Source organism: Euprymna scolopes, chromosome 2 (genome assembly GCF_053919585.1).
Source record: "Euprymna scolopes isolate OS-2025 chromosome 2, ASM5391958v1, whole genome shotgun sequence".
Classification (NCBI taxonomy): domain Eukaryota; kingdom Metazoa; phylum Mollusca; class Cephalopoda; order Sepiida; family Sepiolidae; genus Euprymna; species Euprymna scolopes.
In genome coordinates, this window is record NC_136483.1 from 160,572,528 (window position 1) to 160,580,027 (window position 7,500).

General features: G+C 36.1%; 1 protein-coding gene and 1 pseudogene across 1 annotated transcript in view; both read left to right on the forward strand.

Moving 5' to 3' along the window:
* The window catches only part of LOC145241609 (uncharacterized), a 317,787-nt gene that overhangs the window by 5,476 nt on the left and 304,811 nt on the right, over positions 1-7,500 (forward strand). The window lies entirely within an intron of this gene.
* On the forward strand, positions 7,003-7,119 carry LOC145242069 (5S ribosomal RNA; annotated as a pseudogene).

Consider the following 7,500-nt stretch of genomic DNA (forward strand, 5'->3'; position numbering starts at 1 on the left):
AATAATCCGATGAAAGAAATAACATTTTGATTTATCTTGTATTGACTAACATCATGTGTGTATTTGCGAAGGGTTATCACCACACAAGCCGAAAGGCCCGACATATACAATCAACAATAGAATCTTTGATATGATAGGGGGAACGTTTGAAATGAATGTTTCTTTCTACTACACAATTGAAGCATGATACTTGATTTTTGCATTTTAAACTTTGATTCAAGTCATTATATATAAACAATAATTTTGTAAAATCAACAGTAGGGTCTCTACAGTGCAATGTAGACAACAATATATTTTGGGCTAACTCACTGCGAGAAGGCATGTGATAGCTTACTCCCAGTGCACCGCGATGGATCCTCAACTAGAGCAAGCAATCGATCGATTTGATTGAAAAAATTGTCGATTTCTTCGATTTCAAGGACAATAAAAATATCGAAGTGTCAAATATTCGTTAATCCTTATTCAACTCCGGCTAACGTCGGGTCTCCCTGCTAGTATACATGTATTACAGTTTCATAAACCGTTTAACATAAGCTTATAACTTATTTTGTTTTTTTTCCTTGTTTAAAACAAAGAATTAAAAAGCAGTAAAATATCAAGTAGTGAAGTCGTCATCATCATCATCATCATCATCATCATCATCATCGGCAATACAGTGACGAAGCGAAGGAGGTCACACGCGTTGCGCCCCTTCCTTTTCCCGGAGAATTTTTCACAAAGTATTTAGATTTTGTCCGTTATAAAAAATATTGCTTATTTGTCTATTTTATTTTACGGCATGTTAATTCTTTCTTCTTTTTTTTGGGGGGGGGTGCTATTGAATGCTGAAACACAAGGTCTTTAGGGAGCAATTCATTGAACACAAATTGCTGCCTAGATTGTAGTTGTTGTTGAACATCATTTATTCATTTCGTATGAATCAGATGATTATTGTTGGCATTCGTTTCCCCGATATCTTTCTAGTTAGAATTCTTTCTGGAAAGACATCGATTACTTACCAGAAGAACCATGTGAAGGTTGCCAACACCCCTAAGTGAAATTGTTTCTGTGGAACGAACTGGATTCGAACTTGACACACCCAGGTTGTCAGTTCGTGTCGTTAACAACTTAGCCACCGTCACTTCCTTGTTGTTTAGGTTGTTGTTGTTGTTGTTGTATGGTTATTGTTGTTGTATGGTTGTTGTATGGTTGTTGTTGTTGTTGTTGTTGTTGTTGTTGTTGTTGTTGTTGCTGCTGTTGTTGTATGGTTGTTGTATGGTAATTGTTGTTGTTGTTGTTGTTGTTGTTGTTGTTGTTGTTGTTGTTGTTGTTGTTGTTGTTGTTGTTGAGCGACGAATATTATCGCGTTTGCACTGGTCAGTAAAGACCTTAGTTCATCCATCAACTTTTCGAGTTTTACAGAAGGAAAGATGTGTAGACTTTAATCCTATGTAAAGATGACTCGTAAAATCCAGGGCGACTCATTCGAAAATAATCACGATGTCTCAGTCACTATATTTTATGTGGCATATGCCGTATATGTCGCCTTCCTATCCATTGTTTTTTTTGGGGGGGGGAGTTGTTAATTGTTTCAATCAATATGCACGCAAATAATCCTAAACAAATACATAATGAAATATTTACTTCCGTTGTCTTATGCTTCTCTGTGTACCTAGAAACCAAACGGAATTTCCATGAAGAGAGTTTCTTTCCAAGAATCTCCCATTCGTGGAACACATTACCACAGAAGTGTTTTCCTGCAGACGTCAACATAATCGCCTTCAAGTTTAATGCCAACAAATACTTGTAGAGCCGTTCTCTAAGTAAGTCGACGTTTTTCCTTTCTGTTCATTTGTTTTTTTTTTCTAAATCGTTAATAAGGTCGTTCAACATGCAACTAACCATCTTATTAGCGTTTATTCTCGAATGGCTTTTGATCTTGATAAGTAGTGAATCATAAGTAAAACAAAATAAATAAATAAAAAACTCCAACAAAACTTATATTCTACAGTTGACTGATTCCGACTACTTTTAAGTGGACTAACCCATATTTCATGTTACTACGCAGATTTTTCTGTCATTTCTTGTAGGCACGTCGAACCTGTCATATACCCTGGAGTCTGGGTGCTAACAAGTCTCCCCAGATTTCCAGTATTATTTACCTCTTTTGATAACATTTGCAAATTCATTTGCATTATCGCAATAGACGTTAACCATTGATTTCTCGTTGGAAACAACCATTCGTCTTCATTAGGATTTGAGTAACCCCCCCCAAGGTCTGAGTCCTCTTTGTACTCATCTAATGGAAGTCTGGTTAATGCTTTATCGCATCGGTCTTTCCATCTTCCTTGACCCTTCATGACTATTTAGTATGGTGCTAGTTGATGGCGATACGTTTTTTTTAGGATAGTGGGGGTTTAACTTATTTAGGTTCTTCTTCTTCTTCTTCTTCTTCTTCTTCTTATTATTATTATTATTATTGTTGTTGTTGTTGTTATTTTTGTGTATGTGTGTGTGCGCGCATGTGCGTGCGTGCGTGCGTGCGTGCGTGCGTGCGCGCCTTTTCAACTTTTCACTGCTACGAAATATTTTAGGCATTTTTCCGTGTTAATTTATTCGTGACATAATAACGGATGCAAAGTTCGAGCTGAAACTCTCCCATGAGTTTCACGGATCCACATCTGTGTTGGACTGGGTTGAAAGAGTGGAGCTAATCTGTCGCTTTTGTGGGGTCAAGCAGGTCGATTTGGTCAGCCTCCCTGTGACTAACGAGAGGCGCTCTGGATTTTTACCGGCAGTTAAGCGAGATTGATAAAGTCAGAGTAAAGTGGGCATCGTTTGCGGCAGATGACTCGATGAACGGGATTCGCGTTTGGAGAATTTTCAATTACAATTCGAAAGTCAGACTTTTTAAGAATTGGTGCGCGTTTTCAACTTTTCCCTACGACAAAATTTCCGTTTATCTTGATTTACTGTTTATTTTACCCTAACAGATAAGTACATTATAAATTTTTTCTGCTCTTTTCTTTTTAACAGCAATATTCCATATAGTGATTCAACTGGATCAAAGACTTTTGTCAAAGACTCTTCAATTATTTACAAAATCTTGCAAATTTTTTTCAAAGCAAATAGTTTTAACAATCTCGGTTTATATAGAAACATTGCCAAATTGTTAAATTTCTCTTGTGAGACCGTGGACCTCAAATTAATATTATGAGAAAGAATATCTGGCGCAAGTCATGAAATCAACCTAAAAAAAAATACAGAAAATTCGTGTGATATGTACCCGTTACGGAATTAAAATATCAAATTTCAAAAATCACGTAAATTGATAAAGTATGTTTGTTTTTTTTTATATATAGAAAATAAGTTTTTAACGATTTTTAGCGACTAATAGTATATCGTAGCCATTACAAAGTTGATTTTAATCTCTTATTTCTGATGAGGCTGTTAAGGGGAGGTAACCACTTTATTTATTAAATATGGTGGATCAAGACACAGCGTTCTTGTTTCTTCATAAAATTTGATTTTTTAGTTAAAAAATACTTGATCCATTTACGCAATTTATAGAATATGATATTTTCATTCCGTAAAAGTACATACATCATAAAAAATTTTCTTTTTTAATTAGGATGAATTCTAGATTTGCATTGAATATCTTATTCTTCACTTGACGTTTGCAGTAATATTTTATACTTCAAATAATAAAAAAAAGGGTCCTACTGGCACGTATCCTCTTCAAATGCAGACCCAATTTCATCAAACTGGCCAAAAACTAGACCAGACGCCAGAACTTATTAATTGACACTTTACAAGCTTGGATATTAGCTGTCACGATATAACGAACAAATCAGCCAGTTTAATCTATTGACAACAGATAAGTAACTTTCTGGCATGCGTTTTGTTTATAACTATTTGTGATTCGAAAGTCATTCATTATCTATCCCCTTCGCCCTTCCCCCACCAAATAACAAAGGAAAAGAGAACTCTCTTTCGGCTATAGTCAGATACGTGACGAATCTATTTTAAAATTTAAAAAAAAAAAAAAAAGCGCGACTAAATTTAAGTAATTTAAAAAAAACAAAACATTTTTTAAATAAATTATTTAAAACTTTTTCATCTCTCTCTTTTGATTCAGTTATTTTTCGATCCTAAATTAGAGTTTGATCCGCAATTCAGACGGTCGTGGTTCGTGGTCGTGGTTAAGATCCTAAATTCGGCTCCAGCTCATATTAGATCAGATCGTAAAATCTATGCATCTATAAAAGTGAAAATGTGTGTGCGTGTGTGTAAGGACACTTCTCAACCTATATACTCGACAAATTTTTTAACTACACACTTGAAATTTAGTATATAAGATATTCAGACAGGCGGAAAACGTTTTAATAGGTTTTCATCCGGAGAAAGGGTAAGTAAGGGGTGAAAATTAAAAGATTAGTACGTGGGAATGATCGGATTTTTATCTGTTTCCAACTGTTTCACGACTGCACGTTCGTAGTCGTGAAACATGACAGCTTCCTTATGTTAAGTACAAGTTTGTTTGAAAACACTTTCTAAAGACGTGTAAAGCTGATGTAATGGTTATCGTACTTGACTCACTGTTTTTAAGTTTTGATTTCGATCTCAGCTCGAGTATTTTTCTTACTTACAAGCAGTGAACTGTTTAGAAAAAAAAACAACATAATGCTCACATACATATATCTCAGTTTCTTTCCATTTTAAACTTTTTTTTAAAGGAATTTAACTTTACGTTTAATACCCACGGTATGTGGGTTTATCATAGATAATAATTCTGCATGAATTAAAATATAAAATTTACGACTGGGCAACGCCGAGAGGCCTGCTAGTATCTCTCTCTCTCTCTCTCTCTCTCTCTCTCTCTCTCTCTCTCTCTCTCTCTCTCTCTCTCTCTCTCTACATACATATATATAAAGTTTAACAAGGTTTTTTAATATAGATCCACAGAATATTGTGATAAGTGTTTCTGTGTGAACAGGTGTGGTATAATGAATTATAGGGTTTATCTATTTTATTTTTACTTTCATCATATTTTGCTTTGGTTTTGGTAGCCCCAAATTCGAAGCTATCTCTTTACAACCCTTCCTTTTCATAACCTATCAGACGTTCATAAATCAGAGTCGATTTTCTGTAGGCTGTTTTTAAACCCAGTCAACAACAAGTAAAATATTCATTTATCTCATGCGACGTAAACCGATGATCCTTCCTTCAAACTTTACTCCTTTTCTTTTTTTTTCTTTTTCTTTTTTTCTTTTCGCTGGCAATTGTATATCTTAGCTCGGTGGTTCATAAATAGTGAGCTCGAAAGAAGGGTGAAAAGTTTAACGAGAAAACTGAAAGACGATCAAGGATTGAGAAACATTTTCAAAGATTCATATCTATTTTCTGGGTGTTTGGTTGCTTTGTTTTACGTGATATTAAACATTATTATGTTATTTAATTTTTTATTTTTTTTTAATTTTTTTATTACATTTTCACCCCAAACAAGGCACATTGCCACTTTGGTGTAGGGGGCTACTATCAGGGGAAACATTTACTGGGGTACTATGTAGGGATTAGGGCAGCGAGATGTTGGTTCACGTTGCACTTGAACATGTCAGTACAGTTGCACTTGAGCATGTCAGTACAGTTGGGGAAGCAGTGACCTGGAATGGAATTCCAAAGTCTAGCAGTTCTGGGGAAGAAACTACTGGAGTAGAAAGATCTTTTACATCTAGGGATCTCTACAGTGTGGGGGTGGGATTTTGCAGCTTGTCGGGTCTGTCGAGGGTGTTCACGTCGTGGGGGCACAAGTGCTTGTTGTTCTTCAGAGCATTCACCATTATAATACTTGTAGAACAGGCAGAGGGATGCAACATTTCGACGATGGGACAGAGGCTGAAGTTTAGATGCCAGTTTAGGGCCTATCAGATTCGCGACTCTCTTTTGAACCCTGTCAAGGAGCGAGAGACTAGTAGCCGATGCACCGGCCCAAATATGACAGCAATACTCCATACATGGGCGAATAGTGGCCTTATAGAGGTACAGGATACTTTCGGGTGTTAGAAGTTTTCTAGCACGGTAGAGAGAGCCCACCTTCCTTGCAGTGGCCGTAGCAATGCCCTCGATGTAATTGTTCCAACTCATGTTTCCTGTGAACGTTAGGCCAAGGAGCTTGAGAGACGTACTCTCAGATAAAGAGTCGTTGGCCATTGCTATAGGTGGTAGAGATGTCGAATTCAATCATTTTGTTGAATGTTTTTATGTTTGAAGATCCAAACAACAAGTAGACTATATTTTACTAGCAAATCACTCAGTGTTGCCCGGTCGTAAAATACGCTTGACTATGTTATTTCAATTCATACAAATTTCGTATTTATTATTATAGAACCAATTCTCTACTGATTATTATATTGTATCCAATATATAATAGTGATTTCAAAAGTTAAAAACATATGACAAGTGTCATCAGCTGAAATCGAAACCAAACCATGTAGGTATCCATCATTATTCGCTACCATCTGAGCCAAGTCCATGTGCATATTAAAACTTAAAAAAAATGACGTACTAAAACACATAAATGTATATTTGTGCATGCGTAGAAGATGCACGTTTAGTAAACTAACGCCGGCCAAGTTATACTTTTTTCATTCTTGATCCCTTAGCAGCTATTTTTACTGACTAAAAACCAAATCGAACTTATTCTACCGGTCTGAATCCCTTACATACCAAGTTTCGAGTCTGTCGGCCAAACATTGGTAGAATAGTTTTATGGAGACCGTTCCGTACACAGACAAGGTCTCATATATATATATATATATATATATATATATATATATATATATATATATATATATATATATATATATACATACATAGTAGCTCATCAGTGCGGCTAGACAAGCAACTACCTGAAGCCAGGATCGAAGGATCGAAATCCGATCGCCCAAATGACAGTCGATATATATATATATATATATATATATATACACACACACAGACACACAGACACAGACACACACACACACACACGGCATAATCGCGTTGACACACCGGTTCTCGTCAGATCACCGAAGTTAAGCAACGTTGAGCCTGGTTAGTATCAGATGGGTAACCATTTGGGAATTCTACGCGCTGTATGTGCTCTCGGCTTATCTTGGGATTTGTTTCCAGTCGTCTTGTACACTTCACATTCCACTGGTGTGGTTGGAGATTGCACACCTCATGGCACAAAAATTTCACGCGCAAGCAACCCTTCGTGGGTATCCATAGTCTTTCCAAGACTGAAGGAGTCTGCTTATATATATATATATATATATATATATAGATAGATAGATAGAGAGAGAGAGAGAGAGAGAGAGAGAGAGAGAGAGAGAGGGAGAGAGAGAGATAGACAAATAGTTTTAGATAAATTTGTTTTGTAATAGTAATTGGAAGACTTACATCAAACATTTTGTCAAGTTTGCTGGAAAATAGTTGGATCATTCTATCGCTCCAGAAAGTACCTTGCTCCTGACACAATCG